The sequence below is a fragment of the Puma concolor genome, chromosome F2, assembly GCF_028749965.1.
Source record: "Puma concolor isolate L17-30 chromosome F2, mPumCon1.1.hap2, whole genome shotgun sequence".
Taxonomy (NCBI): Eukaryota; Metazoa; Chordata; class Mammalia; order Carnivora; family Felidae; genus Puma; species Puma concolor.
This window is the reverse complement of record NC_141684.1, coordinates 33,859,271-33,872,566: the sequence shown is the minus strand read 5'-3', so window position 1 is coordinate 33,872,566 and position 13,296 is coordinate 33,859,271. Positions and strand designations below refer to the sequence as shown.

The following is a 13,296-nucleotide window of genomic DNA, read 5'->3' as shown; positions in this document are numbered from 1 at the left end:
AAGCCACTGAGTCTGTGGCATTTTGTGATGGCAGTGCATGCAGACTAAAACCCCTCCCCATGGCATTTGGCAATGCCCCTGAGCAGCGTCCCCAGGCCTCACCCCCTCTTCCCCCACTTGGGGTCTTTCTCAACTAACGTCCCTGAGAGTCAGTGTGTGGAGTCCAGGGAAGCGTCTTCCCAGGTAAGCAGGCAGGCGTGCTCCCCCCAGTGGTCTAGTGTGGCCTTGGTGCCCACAGCACCTGTGGCTGTGGAGGGATGGATGCCAGCAGCTGGTGTGAGACTGTTCGTGGGCGCAGAGGGTGACAGGGAGGATGACCTGAACGTCAAGCAGATCGCTGAAGGAGAAGCTGACTGAAAAGCTCAGTTGAGACTTGAAATTCTTGCATATTCCTGTAGGTCCAGACGTGGAGAAAGGAGGAAGCCACCTTCCTAACCATCGTTGACTTCTCTGTTCCCACTGCATCTTTCTTTGACTTTGTCCTCTTTGGGTTTCTCTTGGACACTGCTTCCTTTCCTTCCTTTCCTTGCTGGATATCCAGATGTTCCCCTGCCCCAGCGTTCATTCCTTCCTCTTCTGGCGCTGCACTCTTCCTGACCTTTTTTTTTTTTTTTTACAAAGTAACAAGAGTTAGCAAAGAGCCTGGGCTTTGTGGACACAGGTGTGGGTGGATGAGCCTGACTTCAAGAGTTCATATCCTTGAGCTCTGGAGACTGGATACAAAGTAACAAACAAGAAAATTCTCAGGGCTTAGTGCTGAGGATTGACATGGGAGAGGAGATTGCAATTGATGGTTTTGGACTGGGTAGCTTTTGGTGCAGCTCTTGGAGGTGGGGGTGCAGGTAGCAATTGGCAATTTCTGATCTGCAACACTTATTAATCTGGCAGCAAAAGCACCAGATACACCAGAGGTTTGCCATTCTGGCTCCAAATTACAAAACTGTCAATAAGTTTTGCTTCTCTGTATCAGATGGATCAGGGCAGGTCACCAGACCAGGTTAGAAAATGAATCACAAGTGCTCCCAGGTCAGGTCCCATTTCCCTTGTCTATTTAGAAAGCACTTGCAGCCATCACAAAGCCTTCTTATCAGGCCTCTGATAAGGAAATGGGATGTTATGAAAGGCTGTTACCTAAGAAAACAAAAAAAACCCAGGAGATACATATTTAACCTACCCTGGTAACATCTTTAAGTCCCAGGCCTGCAAGATCAACTGGAAGTGACTTGGGACCCCAAAGCCAGACACTGTCCCTTAGACCCCAGCATTAAGTCCAGGGGAGCCTTTTCAGGTGGGGCACACACTGGCCAGGGGCCAAGTGGCAGGTGGATGCAGCACCCCAAGTCTTGGGGGTGTCCTGTGGAGCTCTGGGGTAGCTCTTTGTGAGAGGGGCTCGGGGGAGGGAGCTGGGGGGGGATATGGGGAAGCAGCTGGAACTTCAAGATCCAGCCCCCTCCACCAGCACCCCTGACATGGCAGGAGAGAAGGTTTGGGTCTTGTCATTATGGTTTGTTCCAGGGCCAATGCACCGACCTTCGGGTCAGGAAGTGACTTCTTTGTCAATTGCTGCTTTTGAGGGGCCTGCCAGGATTTGAAATGAAGCAGCAGTTCTTCTAACATCCAGCCATAAATCTAAATCTTTTTTTTTTTTTTAACCCAAGCAAAATAGTGAGATAACTTGACATTTTGCAGGCTTAAATTTAGAACAGATTACAGAAATTGAATACCCACGTCATAAGCTGCTTCATTTAAGCACAACACACTTACCCAGACTCAGTTTCATGTGATTTGTGTCTTGACAGTGCTTCCTCTTCTGCCAAAATCTTAAAATCTTAAGGTGGCTAATGGATATCAGCCTGAGGATGAGGCAACCTGACCTCTAGTCCTAGCCCTCACTTAGCTGAGCAAAGGCACCTCTCTGGGCCTCAGTGAACCCCTCTCTAAGATTCCATGGGGTGCAGTGGCCGGCTTTTGTGCCCAAAAGGCACAATCCCGAATGACTACAGATAGTGGTCACACCTCAGTGTCTAGGACGATGTGAATAGAAGATCTATGAGATTACCTTGGAATCTATGCCTCATAAGGATTTTTAATAATAGGTGCCACTCACCAAGTACTTCTCACGTGCTAGGCGCTATCAGAAGCATGCTTTGCTTGTCTTATTTCTCCTAATTCTCATTACAACCTTGTGAGGTATCACCATTTTACCAGTGAGGAGACTAAAGCTCGGAGAGGTTAAGTAACTTGCCTAGGTTCACACAGTTCATACGGCTCTAAGCGGGGACTCAGGATACAAACCCAGGCATCTTAGGGCACTCTTCCTGCCTTGCAGCTTCTGGGTATCAACCCTGAGATCTTCCCACTGTCACTGAGCTGGAGGGATGAGAAACAGGAAGAGCTAGTGATCCTGGGCCAAAGATGGCTCCTCATGGGGCCGACTGTCTCTGAGCCTGTCCCACAGCGACCTGTCTGGAGGGAAGAGCGATGGGTATAATGCAAAATGGTTGATTCGATTTATAAAAAAAAAATCATCGCTCCATTACCATGAATAATATAAAGTGTTTCAAGAAGTTCTCTTTTGAGAAAATCGCTGTAGATCTTAGAAAAATGAATCTAAAAGAAGAGAAAAAGAAAGGCCAAGGGATCCAATGATTTGAGTACGGATGTTCAGGTTTAAAGCATCCTTTGCCCTTTAAACACAACCTTTTACTCACCTTGACGGAAAGTCTCTGCTACTTTGGGATTGTCTCAATACTTCTCGCAAAGGCTGGCTGGGACTGTCAGGCAGGACCATCTGTGCGGGAACAAGGTTTCTTCCAAAGACCTGGTTTTGATTTGCTAGGAGCTGTACATGACATCATACACTTGAAAGAGGAACTTCTTCGCTTTTGCTTATCTTCTCTCCTTCTACTTAAACGGATGCCTGCCGATTTTTCTTGCAGTAGGACAGTGGGGAGGAGGGCTGTTGGATAAGTCATTTCCTTTTTGTAGGCCACAGCTGCAGAACCCAAGAGGGGCAGAGATTCAGCCAGCCCTGTTTGCTGGTTTTGCCTGAAGACAAAATATCCAGGCCAAAGCAGAAGGTGTAGTCAAAGCCACCGGGTCTAGTCTTTCCAGCCCTTTCTTCATTTTCTGTACTCAAAAGTTGTTAGAATCGAATTTGCCTAGCTTCTTGTGGGTTTTCTTTGTGGGTATCTGTACCCACGGCATGAATACACATGTCCCTCCATAGTTTCTACGTACAACCTAATTGGAGGCCAATTAAAAAGATGTACAAGGTGGGTGCCGTGAAGACGAGGAAAAGGGAGAGGGGAGAGGTTTGCCACAGAGGATTATGAGAGTCCCTGAACCTTGGAGCTTGCATTCAAATTAAGTTACCATCCAATGTTCAAGGAGACCAATTTACATAAATACATAACGAGGGTCATCTCTGTTGTTACAGCCGGACTGTTAAATAAGACCAAACTAGAGAATATTATTATTAAAATTTTTTTGATGTTTATTTATTTTTGAGATAGAGAGAGAGAGAGCAAGGGAGGGGCAGAGAGAGAGGGTGACACAGAATGTGAAGCAGGTCCAGGCTCTGAGCTGTTGGCACAGAGCCCGACGCGGGGCTCGAACCCACAAACCTGAGCTGTAGTCAGACGCTCAACCAATTGAGCCAACCGGGCTCCCAGAGCATATTATTATTAACAATAACAGCAATAAGACCATTGATGGGGCACCTGTTCGTGCCTAGCAGCACTGCTGTGCGCGAGGTGCTGTCCCCATTGCGATGGCAGAACAGCAGACTCTGTCACATGTCAAGGGCACAGAGCGAGCAGGGCCGCAGGTCTGAATCCAGACTCTGTGCTCATTGTCACCCCCTGATGAGGAAACCAGCACCAGCAAAGTGACTTACACATGCAAAATGTGCTACTGGGTAAGCAAAATGGCTTACTAATGGGCCCTGAGTCCCAGGACCGGGTTTGAGCAATTTCCTTTTCATGACTTTAGGAACACTGTGCCTCAGTTCTTTCATTTCTCCAGTTTTCATCCCAACAGACTCCTGTGGGCATGGGACGGGAAAATACGGGTGGAAGGTCTTTGGTAACTCCTCCTAGTGTGCATGGCATGTATAAGTGCCATGCACCCTCCCGATGCCTGTTTTAACTACTGCTGAAGCCGGGCCTATTTGAACTGTTGGCCAATTGAGAAATAATGCTTCTAGGAGGTGGCATAAAAGAGCATCAGCTTGAACCTCTGTATCCTGGAAAGAAGACGTGCGTCTCGGTCCCTGGCCCGGCAGCTCCTTGTTCCTCTGGTGCCGGCTCCGACAAGATGCAGAGCATGTCTGGACTCCTAGCAGAACCTTCTGCAATGATGCTGCTATTTCCCTCTCTATGGAGGAAGGCTCTGCTTCTCATCTGCTTCTCACCATCGTTTTCTCCCTCAAATCCCCATGAACAATGGTGAGGGATCCTGGACCCCCAGAACAAAGTTCCTCTGTGTATAGGAAGAGATGTGCACAGAAATCGTTAAGATCTCTTCCTTGCCAGGGGGCGCCTGGGTGGCGCAGTCGGTTAAGCGTCCGACTTCAGCCAGGTCACGATCTCGCGGTCCGGGAGTTCGAGCCCCGCGTCAGGCTCTGGGCTGATGGCTCGGAGCCTGGAGCCTGTTTCCGATTCTGTGTCTCCCTCTCTCTCTGCCCCTCCCCCGTTCATGCTCTGTCTCTCTCTGTCCCCAAAATAAATAAACGTTGAAAAAAAAAAAATTAAAAAAAAAAAAAAAAAAAAAAAGATCTCTTCCTTGCTTGCCTCCCCTTCTGACCAAGGTGCAGGAAGAATTGTAAAGTGAGTTGCTGGTGCTTCAGAGCTGGGGTGCCCACCAGTGACCCTTGACAGCCTTGACCTCCCTTCTCACGCCAGCATGGGCCCCAGTGGACCCCACGGGACCGCCTGTGGGCCATTTCTCTTTGCTTAACTGGCCCAAGACTGTGGCAGAGTTCCAGAAGCTGTTGTGTTGTCAGGTTTCATAGAGCAGGCGCCCTGTCAAAGAATTGCAAAGAAATCTCTAAGCTGTCTTTCAGAAGAGATATTAAGCACCTCTGTGCCTCGAGCCATGCCCATCACAGCCCAGCAGCCTTGATTAACGCTCCGGTGCTGAGATACTGTGCACCGAGTACTTCCTCTGCACCTGCCTCTGTGCTTGGTGCTTCTCCAGTGTTCTCTCCCGTCCTCTCAAGTAGCTGGCAGGGAAGGCTGTATCTTCATCGTGCAAGCAAATTAATTCAGGCCCAAAGAAGTAAAGGGCAGCCAAACTGGACAGAGCTGGGACGAAAACTCGGGCCGACTCTTTCTGCTAAACCTTGTTCCAGTTCGGCAAGGCTGGGACTGGCATTAACGCCCCAAAGCGGCCCGGCACCGGGCAGTCCAGCCCACATGTCTGGTAATGGTAAGAATACTAGCTACCCTTCGTCAAACTCTTGTTATAGGTCTGACCCTGTGTTTTTACCGGTGCTGTGCATTCATTTTCATACCGACCCGATGACGTTGGCACCAGTGTTATCCCCACGTTAGGAAGCGAGGGCTCTGGGAACTCCAGTAACTCGAGCATAGGCCACGGCTGTAAGAAGTCAGACCCAGGCTGTGTGGCTGTGAGGCCCCTGCTCTGAACCGGTGTGCTCCATTACCCCGTCCGGTGGTTTTCCAACTGTCCTCAGAGGAGCTCCTCAAGCCTGCGGTGCCCCACATGGCAGGCGGGAGAGCTCGAAGACTGGCAGGAAAAGGACAAGGCATATGGGGAAGGCCAGCCTGTGTCCGAGCCCTGCCATCTGTCCCTGTTAGTTTGATGGGGGCCCAGTTGCGATAGCATGTGCCCGGCACCAGGATGGTGTGCTCACGTTCACGGCAGTGTTCAACTCTCGGAACAACTTTATTGAGGAGGCGTGACCATCTCCACTTGACACAGGAGGAAGCGAAGGCTACCTAGACGAAGTGACTGTGCTGTGATTGCATAGCTCGCAAGTGGCAACGTCTGGGTGGCGATCCTGGCTCTAGGCTCTAGACCGCGTTGGAGGAATAGCTCTTCTGGCAGATGCCACTCGTTGATTGACTCGGAAGACGGCCCCACTCCCTTATCCTTGGTACTTCCGTTATAAAGGGCAGCTGCTGTCTTTCTCACCCCCTCCTCTGGTCACAGGACACGGTTCGTATCAGTGGGACGTCAGCAGAAGTCCATCGGGAGCTTCTAGGAAGGTCCTTGCTCTTTCTGATGAAGAAAAGGCCGCTATTACTTCACCTTCTCCCGCCTTCTCTTCGGTATGATGGGGCCATGTGTCTTAACACCGACCATCTTGCAGCCTTGTCTGAAAGGCCAAGAGCAGCCGGCCCTGATGTCACTGGGCCAATAGGACTAAAGACTTCTTGGGATGTGCACCAAATACCTCCCTTTGTGAAGCCCCTGTGAATCTGATTTTCTGTCACTTGCAGCCCAGCACATTCTTGACTTGACACAGGTCCTAAGAGGTGAGAATGAAGCGGTAACCTTGTGATGCCTGGTCACGTTGCATCTACTGACTAGTAAGTACTGAGATATGAATTCGTGCTCTTACCTGGAGTGAAGCTCTTGGATATAATTATGAAATTTGGGGAATAACTAGACGCATGTGAATATGGCGTTTCATTCCCCCAAACTGAAATGCGTGAAGGGCAGATCACTGGGCAGGCATAGAAGGTGAACTAAAATTGGCAGACTTTCAAAGAACAGAGTTCTCAAGGCCTGGGGTTTCCTCTCTGTGACCCGTCTAAAGCCCATCAAACACCGGGGGAAATCTTCCTGGGAAGGATGGAGGGGAGAGCAGCTGAGGATTGTGGAAGTCAAAGTTGGAGACCCCAAGAGACACTTCCCAGGGAATTCCAAGAACTGTGGGGATACCGTGACTCTGCTTGACATGCTTCTTGCACCGTCACTCTCTCTCTCTCCAGTCTTTGGGTGTATCACCGCCAATTTAATGTGGGAGCCACGAGTTCAGAGTGCCTGGGTTCAAATCTCAGTTATGAACACAATTCCAATCATGAAACTTGCTCTCTATAAGGACACTGGTTAAGTTACTTAAACTCTCTATGCCTCTACTTCTCCATCTACAAAATGGGCTAACAATGCTTAGTTCATAGCATTATTACAAGGTGTAAGTTAGACAAGCCATGTTATATGCATAACTCAGGACCTGGCATATGGTATATAATTGATAATGTGAGTCATTGTTAGCATCTTCAGCGAGAGCAGGTGCGTGTTCATGGTGCTTTTCTTGACCTTTCATCACAGAGAAGACCATCTTGCCTCCAACCCACTACTCTCCGCAGAAGCCCTGCTCTTACATTGTTAACTCCCCTTGAGGTTAGAGAAGCAAGTGGCTGGGTAAGGAAAAGTCAGGATGTACATTGGCCAACATGCCAGTTGAAGGACCGGGCCAGTGGCCTTGACGTTGCCAGTGCAAATCTTTTTATCCAACAGGGCAAACTACCATGGGTCAGGTCAAGACAAGAGCAAGCGTGCAAAGAGAGAGACAGCCTATAAGATAGGAAGGGGAGGAAGTTGGATACCTTCTGGAGACCCCTTTGGGCCTTATGATTTGGCGTAAATACATGATTGGCATAAAACTGAATGCCATAAATTTAACTCTAAGTAAGATAGCATAGATTCCCCCCACCCCCATACACACACACCTAAGTCTGGGCAGTTTTCCTATTAGCCAAGAGAACAAAACATAAATTTCCCTCTGGATGCAAGTACTGGGCATACAACACACTCTGCTGTCTCCCCTGTTTCCAGAAAGGGTTGATGGATCCTTCCCCTCACATTTATTTCAGCCATTAGTGTGGCACAGTAGAATTTCAACAAGACAGAAATAGAAGACAGAAAGGTTGATGCTGTCAAAAGCCCTTAATATAATTATGAGAGTCCAACCTCTGCATGCACCCCCCCGCCCCCCGCCCCAGGAATAATTAGGCTGTGAGTCGGTGGGAACTGAACCGGGGTGGGGGAGGGAAGGACAGCAGGCTGAGAACATTGTGATTAGCGCAATGGCTGCTGCTTCTTTGCAGGAAGACGCTGGGAAGCTGCAGCCTTGTGGGCTCCCTGGGAATTCTGCAGGTTCATAAAAGCCTCAGTTAGAGCTTAGATCATCCCAGGCAGCAATTAGTGGCTCTAATAGTTTCAGCGACGCCTTATGGCTGCTCCCACCCCCACCCTGAGCGCTTCGCATGCACAGACCCTTTGCTGAAGGTTAGTTATGGAGAAATAACACCCTTGTCACCCTCCCACCCACAGGGTCTGCCGAGGGTAGCCAGGAACATACCGGCCATGGCACCAGGTTCTGGGACTGATGGGAACTTCAGCGGCAGGCCCAGCCTGGAACATCCAGGCTACCAGTGGGAAAACAGAATTCCTTTTCCCTTGAACATTTGCTTTATGGTTAGGGTTGAATTTTCTCTTTGAAAGGCAGTCTATGGACTGAAAACAAGCCAGTCCCCAAAATCCATTCATGCTGTCTCTTCTCCAACTTAATTTCCGTTCTAATGTTTATGTAGCTCCCACCTTGGTGTTAGGCATTAGTTATTCTAATTCTGCTATTATTCTCCCTGGGGAAGAATTTGCTGTTTTGTCAGGGGCCTGTGCTGCTCCATTTCAGGGATTGGAGCAGAATTACAGAACTTAGGTGTCGAAGGAAGGGACTCAGGAGGACCTTGACACCCTAGGAATGAGTTCTCCATGGCTTCATCTCCTCTCCCTCAGCCCCAGAGGTAGGCAGCCCTTTAGCTCTGCTGGCTGTCACCTGGGCTCCAGAATGTCCACTCTACACTGGTGGCCAAACAACAGAGCCCTGTGCTCTGTGCAAGAAACAGACACTGGTCCCTGAAACCTACTCCTTCATGATTCTGCGCCCATCCTCTGTCAACAGCAGGGCTGACTACAGCTTTAGGAGACACCTCAGTTTAGCCTTTTTGAAAGCACTCTCTAGCGTTGAGCCAGATTATCTTGGGTTTGGATCTCGGAACTGCTGCGTACCCGCTATGCAATCTTGGGCAATTTCTTCAACCTCCCCGTGCCTCGGTTTCCTTATCTATAAAATTGGGTACCAGCAGTACAGGGCCATTGTCAACCTGAGATGAGTGAATAGATATCAATTGCCCGGAAGAGTGCAGGGTACACAGTCAGCATCAGAAAGTGATGGCTGTAATCTTTATTGCTGTTATTAGCACCTCCTGCTCAGGTCTGGATGCAGACTCTGGAGCTGCAGTTCCCAGTATGACCAGCAGGGTGCGCACTGCATCTCAGTGGCACAGGGTGTGGAGCTGCTGGCCATCCCTGCCTAGTCCGCCAGATGCTGACTGGTACCCACCTATCGGGTTCTGTCGGACCAACGCGTGCTTCCGTCTCTTCCATCCTCCCTCCAAACCGCCTGACCTGGTGACTCCTGCCTGGAATATGCCTTGTTTGAGGAGGGCAGACAGGCAGGAAGGAAATCATGGGAATTCTGACTCTCATCCTCAGAGGGGTTCAGTCACCCGGCCGAGCCCACTCGAGTAGCGAGTGGCATTGCAGGGACTCATACCCATGTGGGCTTGACTCCCAAGGACACACTTGCTTCTCAGGCCCCGTGGGGCGATGGCCCTTTTGCCAGGGGCTGCTCTGTGCCATTCCAGGCTGTGCGGTGGTGAGTGGAATGGATGATTCTGCCAACAAATCTCTGAAGACAGAAGTGAGGCTCTTTGATAACCACCAAAGGTGGGAGACGTTCCAGAAAGGAGAAGCTGGCCTACTTTAAAAGGCTTCAGAGAAGGAAATTCCCAGCCCTCTCCAGACGCAGGATGAGCTGCCACCTTCAGGCCAAGTGTGGATGACAGGGCCTCTTGCTCAAATGCTCAGCCACCAGTTTGACCCTTGTAGGACCCAACACTTCCCAGATCTGTGCCCCTGCCCACCGACGAGGGACCCCCAGGAGCAAACCATAATCTGCGCCCTGCTGGCTTCTTAGGTGGCCCTGCTTCAGGGCATGTTCAGATGAAGATTCTGTCCCCCACCCAATTAGGTCCCCGGCTGGAGTCACATTGTGGTCTCTCACAGTCCTCTGCGTTTTCTTAACTTGCTCTGTGGCACATTGCCAGCTGCCCAAGGTAGTGGCTGTTGGGCATTCCAGGGCTCTGGGACACACTTGGCCTCTGACAAGCTGGGCAGTGTCTGGTGAACCCCCGGAGTTCGGGTCTCCTGAAGGCTGGGCCCGGGCTGTGGAGTAGACAGAACTCCATGTCTGGAACTTGCCACCCAAACCTCCTCCTAGTGCCTTTCATGGCCCGGACTCTCCCATCAAAGAGGCCACAGCCTTTGCCAGTGATTCTTCCTCTGTTCAGGCTCTGGCTCTGTCGTCTGTTTTAGGCTGAACTTCCCTAGATCGAAGGTACACCAGTGTTTTTCCTGGCAGACGAGGCAGTCCCAGGTTGATGTGAGAAGCTTCCAGTCTTTGGTGGCACTCACTTCCCAGCCACGGTCTCCTTGGGTCCTGTCGTTCCTGCAATCCTTGCCTGCCAGTCTTGGCAGATGTCAAGGATGTGGACCCCGATATCATTCCCCTGCCGTTCTGGAGTTAAGAGATCCATTTTCCCGAGGCCCCTACAGAAGAGGGGCGTGGTGAGGTGTCGAGGACAGAGACTAGCTTTGGGACCAGATCTGGGGTCCAGAATGCGGGCACTGTGTAACCCTGTGCAGGGGATACTCTCAGGATGCTCCCGCCGCAGTAGGGAGAGTGGTCTCCCCGCCAACTGTCATCGTGTGATTGAGTGATATCACAGGGGTGCCCGCCATCCAGAACACCACACACGTTCAGTCCTCCTCAGCTGCTTGCTAAATGGTCCACTGTTAAGCCCCTGACACCGGTGCTGCTGGTGAGCATGAGGCTGGCTGGCCGTGAGGCCCTGCTGAAAGACGCTGGGCCTGCCCGAGTCTGGGAAAGACAGGAGAAAGCCACCCTGAGCCTAGGCAGCGCCTGAAAAGGATGGCTACGAACTTCAGGGTTCCCCTGAGCGGAAGAGAGGGGCATTGAGGGTCATTTGAGAAAGAAAGGGAAGAGGAGATAGGAAAAGAGGCACAAATGACTTGCCTGTGTTGCCATTTTGCTTACAGAGGGCACATCCTCGGGAAAAGCCCGGATCCCAGAGTGTCCTGCCCACCAACCCTGTGCAGCTCCCGCCTCCCACTTTGCAGCCCGCTCATGTCCATTGCTCCAGGGCCTTGCCCTTTGTGGGGGGAACCGATTCCCTGCACTGGTCCACCCATCTGCTGGCAGAAAGATGCGGTCTGCTCCAGGCCTTCTGGAGGTTCTGAGGACTGGGCATCCTGTAGAAGAATGAGGCAGGACTTTTAGCTAACGAGGCTCCCGGGGCACCTTGGAATCCCACCGCAGCCTTCTCTGTGGTTCACTTGACAACCAGAAGAGAACAGTGAGAAGATGGACAGAGATGTGTGTGGCCAAAAGATCTGGCCGCTGGCTACATGGATTCATCCTCCTAGATTTTGGGAGGTCTGCCGGCTGGAAGAGAGGCTGGTCCCACAGACGAGCCTGGTCCAACAAGCGTCCATCTGGCTGTGAGGCCCATGCTGCCACCTACAAAGGGAGGGAAGGTCTCCGGGAACAAGACTGCTGAGCTGGGCAGGCATGCGGGGCAGCTGGGCAGGGCCGCAGTGGAGGCTGAACCAGCCAGCACCCGCTACCCCAATTCTGCCTGGTGAGTGCATCACAAACAAACTCATCGAGGAGGCGTGTTGGTGCCCTCCCAGTCCTACAGACATAATAAATCAGGAAATCTCCCTGATGCCTGAACTCCCCCACTTGCCCTTTGATTTAATTATTCATAAGCACCCTCAATAACTACTGATCTCCAAGGCAGTGAATGAAGCTGCCCAGGGTTCTGCTGAAGGAGGTGAATGGGCGTGTGCTGCCCCAGGCCAGAGACCATTCTGAGCTGTCAGGCGCCAGTTCCCCCATTAGTACTCAAAGCTCAACTCCCTCCCATCAGTCATTTCTTGCCTTATCTTATCGATCCTTTTAATAGCAGGTGGTAACAATTTATTAGCAGTTTTCCAGATTCCGTGCCTCCTGGTGAAATCTTTTTCCAGCTTGAGAGCTGAAGTAATATTTCTCCTAACTCTGGCTCTATTCAAGGCACTAAGGAAGGCCCGCCTGAGTGAGCCAGTGATGCCCACAGAGAAGGAACAATGAAATGAAGACATTTCCACTTTTCTTTCTGCTTATTTGTTAAAAGAATAATAATTTAATGGTTTCAAGTGAATAACTGTGTTGTGGGGTGGTGGGGGACACCTACAGAGACCAGATGAAAAATGGGTCCCCTTTTAAGAGCAAGGAAGATATGAGAGGAGGGAGGCCCGCAGGCCATGCCCCTGTGGCCCAGCCTCCCTGCCCTGAGCTTGTGACTCAGGCTTTTGGTGCCTCAGTTTTACCCACAACAAAACTAGGGGAAGCAGAAGCCACTTCCCTGTCTCCTGACCCACAGTTGATTCATGACCCCTCTTCTCCTTGAGATTGAAGAACTTCGGGGAAAGCACTGAGGCTGGCGGGAAGCGCCTGACAGGGAAGAGAAGTTTGCCAGGCAGCCCTTCTGGCTTCTCAGCGGCTGGCCTGAGCCAAGAAGCCATGAGGGACTGGGCCTGGGCAAGCATCTGGGGCTGTGTAAATTCAGAGTGTTTATCCGGTTGACGGCCAAGAGGAACAGAGACCAAGATGAGACCAGGGACGAAGAAAGCCCCGGAGCAGATGAGTGCTTCAGGCTTTTGGGCCAGACTCACAAAGCTGCCTCTGCTTTGGAGCCAGAACTTACGCAAAGGGAGGGACTGGCGTCCCAAGGACTTTTACTGGCCCGAGGAGCGCCCTTGCTCTGCTCCTTGACAGTTTCCCTGTGCGCCCCTCACCCCCTGCCACCTGGTGGCGGATCCCAGAGCTGATGTACACACCAACAGCTTGCTCCCTATGCACCGTGACAGCCCGTGACAGTTCACCCACCTCTCCCTACCCAGCCCCGTTTGCAATAATAAAGGACACTGAGCTCAAAGCAAAATGGAGGCTCAAAAAGGATACCTCACTCGTTCAAGACCACACAGTGAGTAAATGGCTTGAAACGCTTTGAAATGCGGATCTATCTGCGTTATTTACTTACTAGTTTCCCAATATTTATATTGTAGTAAATGATTGGCTTAATGCTTACATAAATATATCCATAAAATTCACATACAACTTTAATATATTTA

At 50.8% G+C, this 13,296-nt stretch overlaps 1 non-coding gene across 1 annotated transcript; it reads right to left on the bottom strand.

Annotated features, from left to right (window-relative positions):
* Window positions 1-3,597: 3,597 nt before the first annotated feature.
* On the bottom strand, window positions 3,598-3,668 carry TRNAC-ACA (transfer RNA cysteine (anticodon ACA)). Its single transcript has one exon. It is a non-coding gene; the product is annotated as a tRNA-Cys (tRNA).
* Between the last annotated feature and the right edge of the window lie 9,628 nt (window positions 3,669-13,296).